We start from the raw sequence: 23,116 nt of genomic DNA, 5'->3' as shown, positions 1-23,116 counted from the left end.
TTCAAAATTGATCGATGCACTAGTATTGTTAGGTCTGTCTCCATTTATTATTGATATTCTTCTACGTCAAATTAATGGGATCCTTAATGAAAAAATGACACTGTATAGCCGTTGTAAAAATAATAGCCGAGTAAATATATAAAATTTGCATATGTTTTGTATGTATATGCCCCCACCAGAAACTATTTACAAATAAGTTCATTCAAAATTGATCGATGCACTAGTATTATTACGTCTGTCTCCATTTATTATTGATATTCTTCTACGTGAAAGTAATGGGATCTTTCACCCATAGTTTTCCAAAGAAAACAAGAGAGGCGAATTGGATTTTAACCCATTCTTTAATTTCCCAAATAATCTCATTTGTGACCATCAAATCATGACTCCTTAATCTTATTGAACCAATACCATCAAAATTGATATATGGAAGTCAAAAGAGTTGAAAGGAGGATATTCAACATGACATGTGAAATCTGTATTACTAAAGTCAATTTAACCTTTACCTTCGAATTTTGTACGGCGTATTACGAAATGACTCATAATGGTTCTTGCTCTGGTCACCCAACAATTCCAAGTCTCTGGCTATTCTCAATTTCTCATTCTTGTGCAGCAGTAATTTTAAACCTTTTCCTAACAGACGGAAACGATTACAAGTGAGTTTCACGTGTGATTTTGTTGCTGCATATATTATATATATATGGGTTTTATTCATGCAAACAAATAGTAGGAGATATGGTAAGGTTGTATGTACTATGTAGTGCCAGCCCAGAGACACCTTTGCTAAGTAATGCTGTTTCCACAAAAATATCCATTGTAATGTACTAATGGAGAATTTGGAGATGGCACCATCCACCAACCAAAGTACAGTTATTTAAGGCTCGTAACATGGATGCATTATGGAAAATTTTTAATATTTTTTTTAATGCATTATGGAATTTTTTCTGTTTTTTCAGACCAATTTAGCAAGTCTATTACAAGAAGCACAAAAGAATGTGCAAAAAGCAAAAGTATTACTACTACTATATCTGTTATAAGTTGAGAAGGCCAAGTCTTGAGGTCACGAAGTGTTTCTTTTTTCTTTTTCTTCTTTTTGAACGACAACTTTCCGGATCGGAGTATGATTTTTCACTGTGCATTTTTGACTGATAAAAGATCAAATATTACTCTTAAGGCAACTGCCTTGTCCCAACTCTCACACTGTCACACACCGGTGTTAGGGATATAGTAGATATGCCCTAAATCCAATCTCATATTTGATGATTTGAACATATTTTTGTGAACGTCATTCGATATAAAAATATATCGCATTCTTTTATCATAGTTATTATTAATTGTTTGATTAATTTGATAAGGTCCTTGATTAAATTTTGAGGCTTGTCATCGTGATAGAGATCATGATAATGAGAGCAAAGTCTCTTACAATTTAATCTAAATTTGTTCTTGATCGTAGGATTATTAATTTGGACATTAGTAATCCGGTTAGATCAATATTTATGTGATCGTCTTTATGGGATAAAAATTAGTTGATATCATTAACTAAATCACATAGATAGATGATGCATATAGAGATATGATAATTGAACCGACTCATTAGATAATTCCTAATGGTTAGAATTACCATAAACTGTCAATAGGATATTCTCTTGAAGAATGTGATATAAGAATTTCCTTTGATCTGAGATCGTCATAGTAATTGACAAGTTATTTATTGTGCTGTGATACCAGACACCTATGGCCCTAGAGCGATAGTTGAAAGGATATTGGGTACGATTAAATACTTGTAGAATTAGTGATTGATCAAGATGGAATCTGTCAACTCTTGGTAATGAGTTTAAGCACCATGTTGTCATGAATTATAAACGACCAAATTAAGACCTTGGCCAGGGCAATTGAATGAAAGAAGAAAAGAGTTTCTTAGGTCATTCAATGGTCGATTATACTTGACATGAACACATAGTTGGTCGCCTATTAGGATTTGACAGTTGAATCATATCCTAGGGTGATCCAGAGCTATAAGGACAGAAGGAATTACTACATTATTCTTCTACTGGTTCTTGAGAGTAAATTGTATTCTTCATGCTATCCGGTCGTTAAGGAGTGTTGCTAGACGCCACCCTTGATTAATATGTGGTCAATTTACTACCGGTTTAGTATTGAACCTATGGGGTCGCACACAAACGAGTGTTCTGATCTTTGCTAAAGAATTACTTACTTTATTATTTGTTAATTAAATTAAGGAATTTAATTAGTCAAATAGATTCAGTTATTAGTCAAAATAAAATATTATTATATTCTTTGCTAGCACAGAGGATATAATTAATTTGTGAACAAGTTGAAGTTTTCTATTTGAAATAGAAAATTAAAATTATCTCTTGGTTGAAATATATATATGATATATATAATTAATATTTATTTATATAAGATATGTATATAAAATATTAATGAATGACTTATGAATCAAATCCAATTAAGAACTAGATTTTCACGTCAAAGTCAATAATTGGACGAGTCGCTACCTAAATCCATAAAAATGGGATTTGTATTTTTCTATAGTAAAAAACTAATAAGGATATTATAATCCAATTTGGTATTGGAATTTATGGAAAGTCCATAAATCATAAAGTCCAATAAGAACGGCAGTAACGAAATCTCCCTACGAAATTCCATAAAGTTAATTTGTGGAATTAAAATTATTACCCTAAGTAAATCATTACATCAACCAAATAGGAATAGAGTTTATAGGTGATATTATATAAAGGATGATGGAGAAAATTTGCCGCACTAATTCTGGAGAAGAAAATCACTTTGTGAAAGTGAGAATACAATACAAAGTCAAGAGAGAAAATACAATTACAAGAAAAAGTGTTTCTTGTTCTTCTACAGTTGAGTTGAGATTTTTGAGAAAAATTTTCAGCACAAGGTTTCAATCAATTTGTTCGCGTATTTCATTGTTCAAAGAGTTGATAGCAAGGATCAGTCTCGGTGTGGATACGCATAGAGTCTTCGCACTATCGAAGAAATTTTGAAACGAGACTCTCTTCACCAGGTACGTCTTAGATTCGATCTTTGACATGTAAATAAATTTTAAACACGAAAAGATCTTTCTAGGATTGTTATTGTCTTTCGCTGCGTGTTACGAACACCTATATGCAATCATATAGTGGTATCAGAGCCGTGGTTTATTGTGTCTAAAATTTATTTAAGAAATATTTTAATATTATATTTGAAGAGTTCAAATCATAATACATGTGTATTGTGCAATAGTCAAATCGTTTGAATGTTGATATTATTTTATTTGGGATAAATGTCACGACCCGGATTTCCCACCATCGGGTGTCGTGATGGAGCCTACTATCGGAGCTAGGCAAGCCAAATATTTAAAACACCTTTCCTGCTTTCTTTCAAATAATATAATAAACGAGGCAAAATTTAAGCGGAAGACTTTAAATCTAAAGCAACTGAAAACCAAAAGTGCGGAAGTTTAATACACATCACTACCCAAGGTTTGATGTCACTAGCTCACGGACTACTACAGAATACTACAAACAATGTCTGAAAGGAAATACATCATGTTTGTCGGATACAAGATGAACAAACGAAAAACATGGAAAGGGGCTTCGGGCTACGAACGCCAACTAGGCTACCTCGAGAGTCCCTGGACTGAAAATAGCTCCCAGAAGTCCTACTGCTGTGGTCCGTAAGCTGCTCCCTGATCTGTGCACAAAAATGCACAGAGTGTAGCATCAGCACAACCGACCCCATGTGCTGGTAAGTGCCTGGTCTAACCCCGGCGAAGTAGTGACGAGGCTAAACATGACCTACCACAATTAACCTGTACAGATATATAAGTGGACGGCGTGCCACACGATCCCATAATATCATATATAAGTGGACGGCGTGCCACACGATCCCATAATATCATATATAAGTGGACGGCGTGCCACACGATCCCATAATATCATATATAAGTGGACGGCGTGCCACACGATCCCATAATATCATATATAAGTGGACGGCGTGCCACACGATCCCATAATATCATATATAAGTGGACGGCGTGCCACACGATCCCATAATATCATATATAAGTGGACGGCGTGCCACACGATCCCATAATATCATATATAAGTGGACGGCATGCCACACGATCCCATAATATCATATATAAGTGGACGGCATGCCACACGATCCCATAATATCATATATAAGTGGACGGCGTGCCACACGATCCCATAATATCATATATAAGTGGATGGCGTGCCACACGATCCCATAATATAATTCGAAATATCTGATTTTGTAAGGAGAGTCCCATTAGGGGAAATCAACAACATATCACTCCAACCCGGCAAGGGTACAACTAACATCCCAAAATATCCCGACAAGGGAGAGTATATATATCGGTCTACACATCCCGGCAAGGGAGTAATCACAACACGTTCTCTTTTTAAATCCCTTCTTCCTCAACTAACACATTCATGTTCGAGCTAACGCTCCAAAAGTACACCGATCACAATTTTACCTTAACCGTTCACATTATTTGAAACTCATCAAATAAACAAGGAGATTGTGTCCCGTTATTCGAACTAAAAGTAATTAAGACTCACGGTCATGCTAGACTCCGGTGCATAGATAACCGTCACCATGCCTATACACCGCACTCCACATTAGCAAGTAGCAAATAGCATCCTAATCCTGTTCCCTCAAGCTAAAGTTAGAACAAACACTTACCTCGAATGTTCCAAACTCAACTCACACTTCTAGTATAGCTTTACCTCTTGATTCCACCACCAATCCGCTCGAATCTAGTCATAAGTTACTTAATCACATTAATAATTACTAAATGAATCACTCCCCATGCATGAAAAATAAATTTTACAAGGTTTTTCCCAAAATGGTCAAAAACACCCCCCAGACCCACGTGGTCGAAACTCGAGGTTCGGACCAAAACCCGGTTACCCATTCTCCCACGAATCCAAATATATGATTTGTTTTGAAATCGAACCTCAAATTGAGGTCCAACTTCTCAATTTGTAGAAAACCTAGGTTCTATCCAAAACACCCAATTTCCCCCATGAAAATCTTTGATTTGAATTTGAAATTATGTTAAAAGATGTCAAGGAATAAAGAAATTAAATTAGAAATCACTTACCAATCGTTTTGGAGAAGAAAGGTTGTTTGGAAAATCGCCTCTTAGGTTTTGGGTTTTTGAAAAGTGGATAAAATGATTGAAAATCCTGAATATATATATATATATATATATATATATATGCTGGGGGCTGGCACGGACCGCACAGAAATGCACCGCGGCCGCGTGGCTACCAGCGCGGACCGCACGGAAATGTACCGCGGCCGCGCCGAGGGAGGGAAGAAGTGGGCTCTCTGAACCCACCCAGCGTGGACCACACTAATTTTGTGCGCGGCCGCGCTGGTCGACCTGGATACCGACCCTCTGAACCCCTACCACGCGGACCGCACAGAAACACACTGCGGCCACGTGGCTGCCAGCGCGGACCGCGCGGAAACGGCCGCGCTGGGCCTGCAACACCTGAACCTGCATTTTTTTTAAGTCTAAGACCTCCCGGGCCCCACTTAAAACTCACCCGAGCCCTCGGGGCTCCAAACCAAACATACATATGATCTTAAAAACATCTTACGGTCTCATTTGTGCGATAAAATCACCAAAAGAACATCATATACATAGAATCAAGCCTCAAAACACATGATTTTCTTTCAACTTTCATAAAACTCAAATTCCCCATTTTAAGTCCGAAGCACGTCATATGACGTCCGTTTTTAGCCAAACTTTACAGATAGTGCTTAAAATATATTTAAGACTCGTACCGGGTGTAGGAACCAAAATACGAGCCCGATACCACAATTTTCTGATCAATTTCCTTCTTCATTTTCCTTAATTAATTTCAGAAAACAATTTCGCACAAAATTTCATTTCTCGGGCTTGGGACCTCGGAATTTAATTCTGGGCACACGCCCAAGTCCCATATTTTTCTATGGACCCTCCGGGACCGTCGAATCACAGGTCCGGGTCCGTTTACCCAAAATGTTAACCGAAGTCAATATTATGCATATTAATATCAAAATCCATCAAATTCTTCACATAATTCACATATTCTAACATAAAAACTTTCCGGTCACGCGACTGAGCTACGCACGCAAATCTAGGTAACTAAAAGCGAGGTTTTCAAGGCCTCGGAAGCATGGAATCAGGAAGAACTACGGTGATGACCCCTTTGGGTCATCACATTCTCCACCTCTAAAACAACCGTTCGTCCTCGAACGGACAAAAGAAAGAAGTACCTGAGTCGGGTAATAGATGAGGATAACGACCCCGCATATCAGACTCGGACTCCCAGGTCGATGCCTCAGGAGGCTGACCTCTCCACTGAACACGCACTGAAGGAAAACTCTTCGACCTCAACTGTCGAACCTTCCGGTCTAGAATAGCCACCGACTCCTCCTCATATGACAGATCCTTGTCCAATTGGATAGTGCTGAAATCTAACACGTGTGATGGATCTCCGCGATACTTCCGAAGCATAGATACATGAAACACGGGATGCACAGTTGACAAGCTAGGTGGCAAGGCAAGTCTATAAGCCACCTCTCCCACACGATCAAGAATCTCAAATGGACCGATGAACCTAGGGCTGAGCTTGCCCTTCTTCCCAAATCTCATCACGCCCTTCATAGGCGATACACAGAGAAATACCCGCTCCCCAACCATGAAAGCAACATCTCTGACCTTGCGGTCTGCATAACTCTTTTGTCTAGACTGAGCTGTACGAAGTCTATCCTGAATAATCCTGACCTTGTCCAAGGCCTCCTGAACCAGATCCGTACCCAATAATCGAGCCTCTCCCGGCTCAAACCATCCAACCAGAGACCGACATCGCCTACCAAACAACGCCTCATACGGAGCCATCTAAATGCTGGACTGGTATCTGTTGTTGTAGGCGAACTCTGCTAAAGGCAAAAACTGGTCCCACGAGCCTCCAAAATCAATGACACAGGCTCGGAGCATGTCCTCAAGAATCTGAATGTAACGACCCGATCGGTCGTTTTGAGCTCTGGCGCGTCATTCAACAGTTTGAGGCCATGAGCGACTTCATCTCAGGTATATTGACTTGTGTGTATGGTCAGAATTAAAATTCAGGAAGTTTGGAGTCAAATCTAAATGGAAATTCTCATTTTGAAAGCTTAAAATTGAAGAAATGAACTAGGATTGGAATTTTGAGTAAACGACCTCGGAATTGGGATTCAAAGGTTCCAGCAGGTTCGTATGATGATTTTGGACTTGGGCGTATGCCCGGATCGGGTTTTGGATAACCCGGGAGCGTTTTGGCGCCTATTGTGGAAGATAGCATTTTAGAAGAAATTGCATCAGTTTGGCTTAAAATGCATTTCAGTGTTATTGATGTCCGTTTGGAATTCCGAGACTGGGAGTAGCTCCGTATGGTGATTTTGGATTTGGGAACGCGATCGGAAGTGAATTCGGAGGTCCGTAGGTCATTTTGGAGCCGTTTGGCTAAATATAGAAATTTGAAGGTTTTTGAGAAAATTCGACCGGAAGTGAAAATTTTGATATCGGGGTCGGAATGCGATTCTGAAAGTTGGGGCAAGTCCGTAATGTCGAATGTGACTTGTGTGCAAAATTTGAAGCCATTCCTGAATGATTTTGGTAAGGTTTGAGACACTTAGTCTCTTTTAAGGAAGCTTAAGTTGGAAAAGTCAATCGGATATTGACTTATATGTTAGAGCACTCGAAATGCAAATTTTATGGTTTGGATAGCTTTGTTAGGTGATTTGGGACTTAGGAGTGTATCCGGAATATTTTTGTGATGACCGGTGTAGAATTAAGCTTGAATCGGCAAAGTTAGTATTTTGGCGAATTCCGGTTGATAGGTAAGATTTTGATCTGAGGCTCGGAATGGAATTACGAGAGTTGCTGTAGCTTCGTTATGTCATTTTGGACTTGTCTGCAAAATTTGAGATCATTCGGACTAGTTTTGACGTGTTTCGACATCGGATGTGAAAATTTGAAGTTTCAAAGTTCACAGGCTTGAATCCGTGGTGAATTTAGTATTTTTGCGTTGTTTTTGGTGATTCGAAGGAACAACTAAGTTTGTGTCATATTATGGGACTTGTTAGTATACTTTGTTTGGATCCCATGAGGCTCGGACAAATTTTGGAAGAGTTTTTGGAAGATTTTTGCCGTTTTGAGCATAAATGTAATGATCTAAAGGTTCATTTTTAGTTCTAGAGATCCAAATTTAATTCCGAGACTTTCAAAATTTTGATAATGAATTATAGGACTGATATAAAAAATTTAGTCTAATTTCATCAAGCCGCGATTAGGTTTTTGACGCGAAACATGAGTAATTGTTTAACGAGCGAAATGGATATCGCACTGGGCAAATGAGCTCCGAATTGAGTTTCGATTGAAGTGTTGTGTTCGTATTATTATTTGTGACTCATAGGAACAAGAACCGTCTAATTCCGAGTTCGTATGATGGAGTTAGAGCTATTTTAGTGAAAAATGGTTGTGCTGCAATTTAAATTGGCTGCTGGTGCATTTTTTAGCAGCAGTGAACAGTAACCCGCACGTGAACAGTACCGCGCAGGTGAACAATAATTGCGAAAAATCTGGGCAATGAGTTTATATCCGATTTTGGGTCATTTTTCCACCATTTTCAGTCATTTTGAGAGCTTTTGGACGGGGATTGAAGGGAGTTTCAACTGAGATCGATTGGAGGTAAGTTTTATGAGTTAAATACATGATTTTATTGAAGAATCATCCTTGAAATTCATGAAAACATAGCTAAATTATAAGAAATTAGGGCTTGAGATTGAAATTCTAAAATGAAGATTTGAGGGGTCATTTGAACTCCGATTTTGGTAAATTTTATATGTATGGACTCGTGGGTAGACGAGGAATCCGGTGATGTGACTTTTGTAATTTTTCGAGAAGTGGGCTCGGGGCTCGGGTTTTGCAAATTTCGTGCTTTTCGATATTTTTCGAGTCTTTTCGATTGAGTTATATTCCCTTAGCCTATTGTAATATATTCCTTGTGGTTTTGGCAAGATTCGACGCGCGAGAAGGTCGATTCGAAAGGAAAGGGCATCGCGGAGTAGACTTTTGGCCGTCTTGAGGTGAGTAATAGATGTAAATGCTGTTCTGAGGGTTTGAAACCCTGGACTTTCACATCGTAACGCTATATTGAGGCGTGACACGCACTCCATGGCGAGTGCGGGGTCGGATACTATTGGGGATTGTGACTTGGTCCATCCCGTGTAATGTTTATACTATACTGGTGATTGATACACATACTTCATTGATATTACTGAGCTTGATGCCATGTTTGGGGCCTTGTGCCGATTTGTAAAATCCTTCGAGGATTGATATTACTGCTTAGCATGATTTGCATATCATTTAATTTCAGTCCAAGGTTTTAAATGCTGTTTTGCAAACTCAGCCATAATTCTAAGTGTTGAAAACTTAAATGATATTTTTAAATGTATTCCGGGCTGGGAACTTCTGTTTTGTAAATGCCCAAGGGGCTTATTATATTATTTTCTGGACTGATTATAAAGTGACTTGAAACAGTGGTAACAATGACACTGTGTGATATACTTGAAATAGTGGTAACAATGACACTGGATGATATACTTGAACAGTGGTAACAATGGCACTGTATGATATAAATTGGTCAAGTAACAATGGCTGACCGGTCAGGTAACAATGACTGACCAAGATATTGCGCTTGGGCTGTAGGAGCCCCTCCGGAGTCTGTACACACCCCCAGTGAGCGCCGTCGACGATAAATAAATATGGATGGCTCGGGCTGCATGCCGCAGTGGGTACTGGAATGTACCATCATATGCATTGCATTGCTTTCATGTATTTGTATTTATACTGGTGTTTAGATGCTCAGTTCCATATGTTGCTGTATATTCGGATTGTAGCTTACTTTGTGTATTTACTGGATTTTCTTATCTTCGGACTGTAGTTACTTTTATTACTCACTGGGTCGGAGTACTCACTTTACTCCCTGCACCTTGTGTGTAGATCCAGGGCAGTCTCAGGCTCAGTAGATCCAGTTGATCAGCAGATCTATCCTCTGGGAGTATCGAGGTAGCTGCACGACGTTCGCAGCCATTGATCTTCTCCCTCCTATCCTATCTCTTTATTTCCGCATTATCAGACTTTGGATATACCATGTATTAGGATGATATTCTGTATTCTAGAGGCTCAGATTCGTGACACCGGGTCCTAGTGAGATTATATTGTGTATTTTGTTAAATTCTTCAGTACTTTAATCTTGCTTAATTGATATTTCTTTCCGCTATTTTTGATAAATTGGGTTAAGTGTTGAATAATGGTCGGGCTTGCCTAGTAGTGTGCTGGGCGCCATCACGACCGGGATTTGGGTCGTGACAAGTTGGTATCAGAGCCTAGGTTACTTGGTCTCGCGAGTCATGAGCCGGTTTAGTAGAGTCTCGCGGATCGGTACGGAGACGTCTGTACTTATCCTCGAGAGGCTGCCGAACCTTTAGGAAAACTTCACATTCTTGAATTCTTATCGTGCGTCCTTGATTCAGCTTGAAAAGAAACTTTTGAAATTCCTTCCGCGTGATCGTATGCACCAACGGGCGCTCAGTATCAGATGTGTCTCGATGGCTTTTGATTCCCCGATCGAGGGGCGAGGTGTAATCTCTATGAGTTTGAAGTTAGACCAGTCTGGAGGACTTGAGGCCAAATCTTTGCCAATGGCTTGAGCACCGAGGTGCTGATTTTGTGAGCAAGTGTTTTGAACTCATATGTTCATTATTGTCCTTGTTAGCCGGAATGGCGGTTGGATATCCACGTGATGAGTATGTTAGTGTTGCGAGGTGTATTTGTACGACTTGGTAGTGGCGAAGAAGCCTACTGGATAGTAGATGAACTGTTAAATGATTCGTTTCTTATTATGATATGTTGAGTAGCCCGAGTTATGGGCGCGTGAAGAATATTTTTCGTGTCTCCTAGTTACATAAGTCTGGGAGCTGAGATCGCTTCCGTAAATGTATTATGACGAAATCGTTGAGTCAAGGAGACCACCTTGAAGGTCGAAAATATTAAAGAAAGAATATGTTCCTACTTGGTTGAATAGCCCAATAATGGAGGGTTGAAGGGTATTTTCTATGTGTTATGATTCAAATAGGTGCAACGCATGTCCATGCATCAATTTAGATTTATGTAATTGATATGCATTGTGATGCTTTGTCAAGTTGTGGATGTGTTGTTAGGATGGTTTTGGTGATTCTCTGGCAGGTGGATAGGACCAATTACAAAGGAGGCTCTGCTGAAATTTTTGAAAAATTTAGGACTTAGTAAAAAAAAAAAAATTTGGTCGCCTAGAGAGTGGGCTTAACTGTTGTGTGAGTAAATGCAAGAATTGCAGAAGAGTTAAAATTCTAGATGATTCGTGTTTCCACGAGCTTATGATGGAGTGAGTTTAATCTCACCATGATATTACGATAGCAATAGAGTATATGTGTTGTGATGTATGGCTTCGAGCCAAGTTGGGGAGCTTGCTGTTGATTAGCTGATTGCACGGTTTATTACCTGCGTGAATTCTGGTTATTGGCATATTGGTAGGTTATTGCAGCTACGGAAAAGGACTATGAGTGGTAATTTGAGTAAATGAATTGTTGGATGCATGCTATGGTTAGCCTTATTGGATCATGTTTAGACTTGAGGGAAGATTCATTATTTATGCCTCGTATAGGTGCAGGCTTCGAGAGAAGTGATCCCTCTAGGTGCTTTATCGAGAGGGTATTCATATGTTATAAAATTCAGTAGAGTTGGTTGCATTCGGGGCCAAGTCAGAGCTAGGTGGCTCTCAATAGTGGTCCTAGTTAATTCAAGAGGTAAAGTGTGGTGCCTAATGATTTTGAGTCTATAAGTACGGTTAAAAGTCAAGCTTTTGATGCAGCTTATGAAGAAAGGCACAGAATGTTCTATGATGTTTTGACTTGCGGTGTAGCATTTGAGAGACATGAAATGGTCATGGTATTTGAGACAGCATGGTCTCGTGATTTAAGGTCACTCGGGGTGAGTTTTGTTGAAATAAGTTAGGTGTTAAAGGGAGATATTAATATTTCTAAGGCAATCAAGGATAAATTGGAAGGAAGTAGATTGATTAGCCATAGTTGAGTTGGTATACTGGTGTCAGTGACCGGTTCGTTCAGCGTGATCGAGTTATGCATGTGAGGCTTGTCGGCCGCAGTGATTGATGTTATTCTGAAGCATTCTTTTATTAGGGCCTATTATGAGTAGGCGGATCCCAGAAAGTGTTATGGTGGCTTGGACAACTACTTAGAGATTGGCATATTCGACGATTATGAGGATTCGCCTGTATGCTGCTATAGTTCTCCTAAAGTGAGTTAAATGGAAAGTCTTATGTGATGAAGTATTAGCCTATTGGCAGTTCCAGAGTTGTGATGGAAATCGCGTCTATCGTATATTGGCACGTGAGGTGCAGTGAGTGGTATGGAATTTGAAGTAAGGACCAAGGTTGCAGTTTGGTCAATGACTGTGATGTCACGATCTCAGATGAGCAGTATATGAGTTTCAGTGTTTTGAGTAAGATGGGTATTAACGTCAGTATCACCTGAGATTGGTGTTCTGTGAGAAAGGCCTTGCATCCTGGTTAGGGATTCCTGATCGTTTTTCAGTGTTAGTGCAGCCGGTGGTTTGAATGTGCAGGCCTGTTAATTATTTCGGAAGATGGTGGGAGCTTTTCCCGTGGGAAGATTGTATAAGTGTGACATGTAGTCACTTGATTAATTAGAAATTTAAACCAAGTATGAGGATTTTGGTAATATCATCCATTTGAGAATTTATGCCTGGAGGGCACTCTGTTTATTGGGTTATAGACCTGTGAAATATTATTGGCCTAGCTTGGCACGATCAGGATCGACTTGAGGTCGGTGGATAGATTTAAATGTGGAAGTGAGCCTTACGTCAGGCCAGTTGTGTTTATTTCAGCAATGCGCTCTTTATGGAAGGATAGTCGCGGTCTTATTTCGTGGTCAGTTAATTCATGTAAAGATATATTGCACCGTATAAGTTGTGAGACGGCTTGGTAAATTTCTTATGTGTTGAGGTTCCGCTCAGCGGTGATGTTATATGAGCAGGATGAGACTTAGATCATGTATCGCACCTCAGTTGTGCTTGAGTTTGTAGCCTATAGCGCTATATGTTTCCTTGGGAATGATATTATGCACCTTAGTGTGTTTATGATCGATATTCGGTATTTTTATGTGATGAGCTATTCAACTCGACGTATATCTCCTTATGTGAGTTCAATATGTGGATCGGGTGGCACACCGCCATGGGTATGTTGTTTGGATCGGGTTTCACGCCGCAACAGTGTGATGTTTAGTTCATTGCCCATATTTGCTTTTATGTGTTCTGTTTTCCTGTTTTCTGAGGAAGTCCATGTTAGTGTGCGAGTTGAGTAGTTCCTCCCAGAGTTCGCCTTCCTTTTGTATCGCGTTCGAATTGGTAGCCCACTGGCACATTGTGGCATCTTGTGGGATTTTTGATTATGTCCGAGGTGACTTATTGCCTGAGCAGTTCGTACTGGATGAGACGAGGTTACTAGATTTGGGGTCAGTGCAAACTGATTATATGAAGTATATTATAGAGCAAAGATCATTCTTTGATTTGAGACAAGGTAATGGAACTTGTCAGGAGTATAGATGCAATGAATTGTTGATTCAACAGTTGATTATGAATTTCGGCACATCTCTTCAGTCGTATCGGTGTTGTAAAAACTAGAGCAAGACCTATGTAGGTCATGAGATGCAATGGGAGCATCCGATTTGTGGAATTTCGACTATTATGTTTAAAGAATGTTATTGTGGTCCTATGAGTAAAGCGATGCAAAGTGTGAATTCAGCAAAGTTATGCAGCCATGTTGGGTACAGCGTGTGGAGATTGATATGATGGCCGTATGATGGAAACAGGCTTGGCAGGAAATTCAGGATGTTGGAATTGGACCTAATGGCTTATTTGCTTGAATAAGGGAGTATACCTACAGAGTTGTCGAGCTAATGTGCTCAACTGAGTGGTGGTAGCACGGGAAGGTGCATGAGGTGTTAAACAAGTGATTTCAGACTACTTTAGTGTAGTTCTCAGCACGTTCGAGGACGAACGTATGTTTAAGTGGGGGAGATTGTAACGACCAGATCGGTCGTTTTGAGCTCTGGCGCGTCATTCAGCAGTTTTAGGCCATGAGCGGCTTCATCTCAGGTATATTGACTTGTGTGTATGGTCAAAATTAAAATTCAGGAAGTTTGGAGTCAAATCTAAATGGAAATTCTCATTTTGAAAGCTTAAAATTGAAGAAATGAACTAGGATTGGAATTTTGAGTAAACGACCTCGGAATTGGGATCCGAAGGTTCCAGCAGGTTCGTATGATGATTTTGGACTTGGGCGTATGCCCGGATCGGGTTTTGGATAACCCGGGAGCGTTTTGGCGCATATTGTGGAAGATAGCATTTTAGAAGAAATTGCATCAGTTTGGCTTAAAATGCATTTCAGTGTTATTGATGTCCGTTTGGAATTCCGATACTGGGAGTAGCTCCGTATGGTGATTCTGGATTTGGAAGCGCGATCGGAAGTGAATTCGGAGGTCCGTAGGTCATTTTGGAGCCGTTTGGCTAAATATAGAAATTTGAAGGTTTTTGAGAAAATTCGACCGGAAGTGGGAATTTTGATATCGGGGTCGGAATGCGATTCCGAAAGTTGGGGCAAGTCCGTAATATCGAATGTGACTTGTGTACAAAATTTGAAGTCATTCCTGAATGATTTTGGTAAGGTTTGAGACACTTAGTCTCTTTTAAGGAAGCTTAAGTTGGAAAAGTCAACCGGATATTGACTTATATGTTAGAGCGCTCGAAATGCGAATTTTATGGTTCGGATAGCTTTGTTAGGTGATTTGGGACTTAGGAGTGTGTCCGGAATATTTTTGTGATGACTGTTGTAGAATTAAGCTTGAATCGGCAAAGTTAGTATTTTGGCGAATTCCAGTTGATAGGTAAGATTTTGATCCAAGGCTCGAAATGGAATTACGACTGTTGCTGTAGCTTCGTTATGTCATTTTGGACTTGTCTGCAAAATTTGAGATCATTCGGACTAGTTTTGACGTGTTTCGACATCGGATGTGAAAATTTGAAGTTTCAAAGTTCATAGGCTTGAATCCGTGGTGAATTTAGTATTTTTGCGTTGTTTTTGGTGATTCGAAGGAACAACTAAGTTTGTGTCATATGTCCTGTGACTTGTTAGTATACTTTTTTGGGATCCCATGAGGCTCGGACAAATTTTGGAAGAGTTTTTGGAAGATTTTTGCCGTTTTGAGCATAAATGTAATGATCTAAAGATTCATTTTTAGTTCTAGAGATCCAAATTTAATTCCGAGACTTCCGGAATTTTGATAATGAATTATATGACTGATCTGGAAATTTTGGTCAAATTTCATCAAGTCGCGATTAGGTTTTTGACGCGAAACATGAGTAATTGTTTAACGAGCGAAATGGATATCACACTGGGCAAATGAGCTCCGAATTGAGTTTCGATTGAAGGGTTGTGTTCGTATTATTATTTGTGACTCATAGGAATAAGAACCGTCTAATTCCGAGTTCGTATGATGGATTTAGAGCCATTTTAGTGAAAAATGGTTGTGTTGCAATTTAAATTTGCTGCTGGTGCATTTTTTTTAGCAGCAGTGAACAGTAACCCGCACGTGAACAGTACCGCGCGGGTGAACAGTAATTGCGAAAAATTTGGGCAATGAGTTTATATCCGATTTTGGGTCATTTTTCCACCATTTTCAGTCATTTTGAGAGCTTTTGGACGGGGATTGAAGGGAGTTTCAACTGAGATCGATTGGAGGTAAGTTTTATGAGTTAAATACATGATTTTATTGAAGAATCATCCTTGAAATCCATGAAAACATAGCTAAATTATAAGAAATTAGGGCTTGAGATTGAAATTCTAAAATGAAGATTTGAGGGGCCATTTGAACTCCGATTTTGGTAAATTTTATATGTATGGACTCGTGGGTAGACGAGGAATCCGGTGATGTGACTTTTGTAATTTTTCGAGAAGTAGGCTCGGGGCTCGGGTTTTGCAAATTTCGTGATTTTCGATATTTTTCGAGTCTTTTCGATTGAGTTATATTCCCTTAGCCTATTGTAATATATTCCTTGTGGTTTTGGCAAGATTCGACGCGCGAGAAGGTCGATTCGAAAGGAAAGGGCATCGCGGAGTAGACTTTTGGCCGTCTTGAGGTGAGTAATAGATGTAAATGCTGTTCTGAGGGTTTGAAACCCTGGACTTTCACATCGTAACGCTATATTGAGGCGTGACACGCACTCCATGGCGAGTGCGGGGTCGGATACTATTGGGGATTGTGACTTGGTCCATCCCGTGTAATGTTTATACTATACTGGTGATTGATACACATACTTCATTGATATTACTGAGCTTGATGCCATGTTTGGGGCCTTGTGCCGATTTGTAAAATCCTTCGAGGATTGATATTACTGCTTAGCATGATTTGCATATCATTTAATTTCAGTCCAAGGTTTTAAATGCTGTTTTGCAAACTCAGCCATAATTCTAAGTGTTGAAAACTTAAATGATATTTTTAAATGTATTCCGGGCTGGGAACTTCTGTTTTGTAAATGCCCAAGGGGCTTATTATATTATTTTCTGGACTGATTATAAAGTGACTTGAAACAGTGGTAACAATGACACTGTGTGATATACTTGAAACAGTGGTAACAATGACACTGTGTGATATACTTGAAATAGTGGTAACAATGACACTGGATGATATACTTGAACAGTGGTAACAATGGCACTGTATGATATAAATTGGTCAAGTAACAATGGCTGACCGGTCAGGTAACAATGACTGACCAAGATATTGCGCTTGGGCTGTAGGAGCCCCTCCGGAGTCTGTACACACCCCCAGTGAGCGCCGTCGACGATAAATAAATATGGATGGCTCGGGCTGCATGCCGCAGTGGGTACTGGAATGTACCATCATATGCATTGCATTGCTTTCATGTATTTGTATTTATACTGGTGTTTAGATGCTCAGTTCCATATGTTGCTGTATATTCGGATTGTAGCTTACTTTGTGTATTTACTGGATTTTCTTATCTTCGGACTGTAGTTACTTTTATTACTCACTGGGTCGGAGTACTCACTTTACTCCCTGCACCTTGTGTGTAGATCCAGGGCAGTCTCAGGCTCAGTAGATCCAGTTGATCAGCAGATCCATCCTCTGGGAGTATCGAGGTAGCTGCACGACGTTCGCAGCCATTGATCTTCTCCCTCCTATCCTATCTCTTTATTTCCGCATTATCAGACTTTGGATATACCATGTATTAGGATGATATTCTGTATTCTAGAGGCTCAGATTCGTGACACCGGGTCCTAGTGAGATTATATTGTGTATTTTGTTAAATTCTTCAGTACTTTAATCTTGCTTAATTGATATTTCTTTCCGCTATTTTTGATAAATTGGGTTAAGTGTTGAATAATGGTCGGGCTTGCCTAGTAGTGTGTTGGGCGCCATCACGACCGGGATTTGGGTCGTGACACTGAATAGTCCTCTCGGACTGACCGTCCGTCTGGGGATGAAATGTTGTACTCAACTCAACCTGGGCGCCTAACTCTCGCTGAACCGCTCTCTAGAAATGCGAGGTAAACTGCGTCCCCCGATCCGAAATGATAGATAGCGGCACCCCATGAAGGCGAACAATCTCCCTGATATAAATCTTGGCTAGCCTTTCAAACGAATAGGTGGCTGCAACAGGAACAAAATGCACTGACTTGGTCAGCCTATCAACAATGACCCAAACTGCATCAAACTTCTTCCGAGTCATCGGAAGCCCAGTAACGAAATCCATCGTAATCCTCTCCCACTTCCACTCGAGAAGTGCAATCCTCTGAACTAGACCACCAGGTCTTTGATGCTCGTACTTAACCTGATGACAATTCAAACACCGAGCCACATGCACAACGATGTCTTTCTTCATCTTGCGCTACCAATAGTGCTACCTCAGATCCTGATACATCTTCGCGGCGCCCGGGTGAATAGAATACCGAGAACTGTGGGCCTCCGCTAAGATCAACTCTCGAATCCCATCAACATTGGGCACACAAACTCGCCCCTGCAATCTCAATACGCCATCATCATCTAAGGTTACTTTCTTGGCACCTCCACACTGCACCGTGTCTCTCAAGACACACAAATGGGGATCATCGAATTGCCGATCACGGATACGCTCGAATAACGAAGAACGAGCGACCGTTCAAGCTAATACTCGACTAGGCTCAGAAATGTCCAACCTCACAAACTGATTGGCCAAAGCCTGAACGTTCAAAGCAAGCGGTCTCTCACCGACCGGAATATAAGCAAGATTGCTCATACTGGCTGACTTCCTACTCAAGGCATCGGCCACCACATTGGCCTTTCCCGGGTGATATAAGATAGTGATGTCATAATCTTTCAACAATTTCAACCACCTCCTCTGCCTCAAATTCAACTCTTTTTGCTTGAACAAATACTGAAGACTCTTATGATCCGTGAACACCTCACATGCCACACCATACAGATAGTGCCTCCAAATCTTCAATGCGTTAACAATGGCTGCCAACTCCAAATCATGCACTGGATAGTTCTTCTCATGAACCTTCAACTGCCTCAAAGCATAGGCAATGACCTTGCCATCCTGCATCAACACTGCACCAAGTCTAATACGAGATGCATCACAATAGACTGTATAGGGCCCTGAACCTGTGGGCAAAACCAACATCGGTGTCATGGTTAGAGCTGCCTTGAGCCTCTGAAAGCTCGCCTCACACTCGTCTGACCATCTGAATTGGGCACCTTTCTGGGTCAATCTGGTCATAGGGGCTGCAATGGATGAAAACCCCTCTACTAACCGACGGTAGTAACCTGCTAACCCCAGGAAACTCCGAATCTCCATAGCTAAAGCTGGTCGAGGCCAGTTCTTGACTGCCTCTATCTTATTTGGGTCTACCTGAATACCTGCTACTGATACGACATGACCTAGGAATGCGACCGAACTCAGCCAAAACTCGCACTTCGAGAACTTAGCATACAACTGACTACCCTTCAGGGTCTGAAGAACCGCTCTGAGGTGCTGCTCATGTTCCTCCTGACTGCGGGAGTATATAAGAATATCGTCAATGAAGACTATCACGAACAAGTCCAAATAAGGTCTGAACACTCGGTTCATCAACTCCATGAACGCTGCTGGAGCATTAGTCAATCCAAATGACATGACCAAAAACTCATAGTGCCCATACTGAGTGCGAAATGCTGTCTTAGGGACATCAGACACCCTAATCCTCAGTTGGTGGTAGCCATATCTCAAATCTATCTTTGAAAACACCCTCGCACCCTGAAGCTGGTCGAATAAATCGTCGATCCTCGGCAGTGCGCACTTGTTCTTAATCGTCACCTTGTTCAATTGCCGGTAATTAATGCACATCCTCATCGATCCATCCTTTTTCTTCACAAATAGCACCGATGCGCCCCAAGGCAAAATACTGGGTCTAATGAAACCCTTCTCAAGCAAATCCTGAACTTGACCCTTTAACTCTTTCAATTCTGGTGGCGTCATATGATACAGCGGAATGGAAATGTGCTGAGTGCCCAGAGCTAGATCAATACAAAAATCATTATCCCTGTCGGGTGGCATGCCCGACAGGTCTGAAGGAAGACCTCGGGAAACTCCCGAACAATAGGAACAGAATCAATAGACGGGACCTCAGCGCTGGAGTCGCGAACATAAGCCAGATAAGCTAGACACCCCTTCTCGACCATGCGTCAAGCCTTCACATAAGAAATAATGCTACGAGAAGAATGACCAGGAGTCCCTCTCCATTCTAAACGGGGTAAATCCGGTAAGGCTAAGGTCACGGTCTTGGCATGACAATCCAAGATTGCATGATACGGGGACAACCAATCCATCCCTAATATGACGTCGAAATCCACCATATCCAAGAACAACAAGTTAACACGGGTCTCAAGACCCCTGAATACCACAACACATGAACGATGAACTCGGTCCACCACTATAGAATTCCCCACTGGCGTAGACACATACATAGGAATACTCAAGGCCTCACTAGGCATAACCAAATAGGGTGCAAAATAGGACGACACATATGAATACGTAGATCCGGGATCAAATAACACAGAAGCATCCCTATCATAGACCAGAATAGTACTTGTAATCACAGCATCTGATGACTCAGCCTCTGGCCTGGCTGGCAAGGCATAACAATGGGGCTGGGCCCCACCTCCCTGAATCATATCCCTAGGACGATCTGCTGCTAGCTGACCCCTACCTCTAGCAGTCTGAGCTCCACCTCTAAGACCTCTACCTCCACCTCTATGTCCTCTACCCCCGCCTCTAGCTAGCTGGGCAGGCTGTGGGGCAACTGGTGCCTGGATCATCGGGCGAGAACCCTGCTGCTGCGAGCTGCTGGAAGCTCGAGGGCAATATTTGGCAATGTGACTCATATCGCCGCAAGTATAACAAGCCCTTGGCTGCTGAGAATAATGAAGTGGTGGTGCACTGATAGGTGCTGATGGTGAACTGAAGAGCTGCTGGTCAGAATACTGCGGCTGAGAACCACGACCACCTGGTGTACCATGAGAAGCCTGGAGAGCTGGCTGAAAGGGCCTCGAAGGATGGCCTCTACCATAAGAATCCCTACCTCCAGACGAGGTACCACTGAATCTACCAGAATAACGGGGCCTCTTATCAGACCCATGACCACCTCCTTGAGCAAGTGCCATCTCTATCCGACGGGCACCATCTGCCGCCTCCTGAAATAAAATCTCACTATCGACACTCGTGGCCATCTGAACACGGATCGGCTGGGACAACCCATCAATAAACCTCTGCACCCTCTCTCTATCGGTGGGGAGTATCACAATGGCATGACGAGCAAGATCAATGAACCGGGTCTCATACTGGGTGACCGTCATAGGACCCTGCTGGAGACGCTCAAACTGCCTGCGAAGAGCATCTCGCTGAGTAACTGGAAGAAACTTCCCCAGAAATAACTCTGAAAACTGATCCTAGGTCAATGATGGCGACCTTGCTGGCCTGGCTAAACAGAAATCCCTCCACCAAGTTTTGGCGGATCCTTCCAGGCGAAAAGTGGCGAAGTCGACCCCATTGGTCTCTACAATGCCCATAGTCCGTAGAACCTCATGACAACTGAATATGAAATCCTGAGCATCCTCTGAGGGGGTGCCACTATATGTGGTTGTGAAGAGTTTGGTGAAATGATCAAGCCTCCACAAAGCATCCGCGGACATAGCCGCACCATCGTTGGAATGAGCCGCAATGCCTGGCTGGGCTGCCACAGCTGGCTGAACTGCCACAGCTGGCTGAACTGCTGGAACCTGAGCCTGAGGAGCTACAGGATCTGGAGTACGAGTATCGGGAGTCTGAACTCCTCCCCCAGCCTAAGATATGGTTGGATCTACGGGAAGCAAACCCGCTCTAGAAATGCCCTCCATAAAGCCTACCAGTCAGACCAAAGCGTCCTGAAGCACTGGAGTGGCTATGAAACCCTCTGGGACCTGAGCTGGGCCCACTAGAGCTGCTGGAGCTTGGACCCCTGCGTCGTAGTCAACATGAGGCTGCACCTTTGGGACTGCCGCTCGGGGCTAAGCTCTGCCCCAGCCTCGGCCTCTGGCACGGCCTCGGCCTCGCCCCCTACCCCTGATAGGAGCTGCTGCTGGGGGCTCGGGCTGCTGCGCGGTAGAAGAGGAAGCACGTGTCCTCGCCATCTGCGAAAGAACAGAGTGGAAAGACAATCAGTACTTGAGAAACAGAATCGCACGACAAGAATGAACAAGGTGAATTTTTCCTAACTCAGTAGCCTCTGCGGGATAAATACAGACGTTCTCCGTACCAATCCTTCAGACTCTACCAAGCTGTCCGTGAATTGTGAGACCTAAGTAACCCAGGGCTCTGATACCAACTTGTCACGACCCGGATTTCCCACCATCGGGTGTTGTGATGGCGCCTACTATCGGAGCTAGGCAAGCCAAATATTTAAAACACCTTTCCTGCTTTCTTTCAAACAATATAATAAATGAGACAAAATTTAAGCGGAATACTTTAAATCTAAAGCAACCGAAAACCAAAAGTGCGGAAGTTTAATACACACCACTACCCAAGGTCTGGTGTCACTAGCTCACAGACTACTACAAAATACTACAAACAATGTCTGAAAGGATATACATCATGTTTGTCGGATACAAGATGAACAAACGAAAACATGGAAAGGGGCTTCGGCCTGCGAATGCCAGCTAGGCTACCTCGAGAGTCCCTGGACTGAAAATAGCTCCCAGAAGTCCTCCTGCTGTGGCCCGTAAGCTGCTCCTTAATCTGTGCACAAAAATGCACAGAGTGTAGCATCAGCACAACCGACCCCATGTGCTGGTAAGTGCCTGGCCTAACCCCGGCGAAGTAGTGACGAGGCTAAACAGGACCTACCACAATTAACCTGTACAGATATATATAAAAGTGCATGAAAACAATAACAAGATAATACAAAGTAAAGCTAGGAGGGGACATGCTATCGGGGAGTAACAGATAAAAATGAAGTATCAGAAATAAACAGAAGAAACACCGGTTCCCATGATATATATATATATATAGTGTACGGCGTGCCACACGATCCCATAATATCATATATAAGTGGACAGCGTGCCACACGATCCCATAATATCATATATAAGTGGACGGCATGCCACACGATCCCATAATATCATATATAAGTGGACGGCGTTCCACACGATCCCATAATATCATATAAAAGTGGACGACGTGCCACACGATCCCATAATATCACATATAAGTGGACAGCGTGCCACATGATCCCATAATATCATATATAAGTGGACGGCGTGCCACACGATCCCATAATATCATATATAAGTGGACGGCGTGCTACACGATCCCATAATATAATTT

Source organism: Nicotiana tabacum, chromosome 6 (genome assembly GCF_000715075.1).
Source record: "Nicotiana tabacum cultivar K326 chromosome 6, ASM71507v2, whole genome shotgun sequence".
NCBI lineage: Eukaryota > Viridiplantae > Streptophyta > Magnoliopsida > Solanales > Solanaceae > Nicotiana > Nicotiana tabacum.
This window is presented reverse-complemented; position numbering follows the sequence as displayed.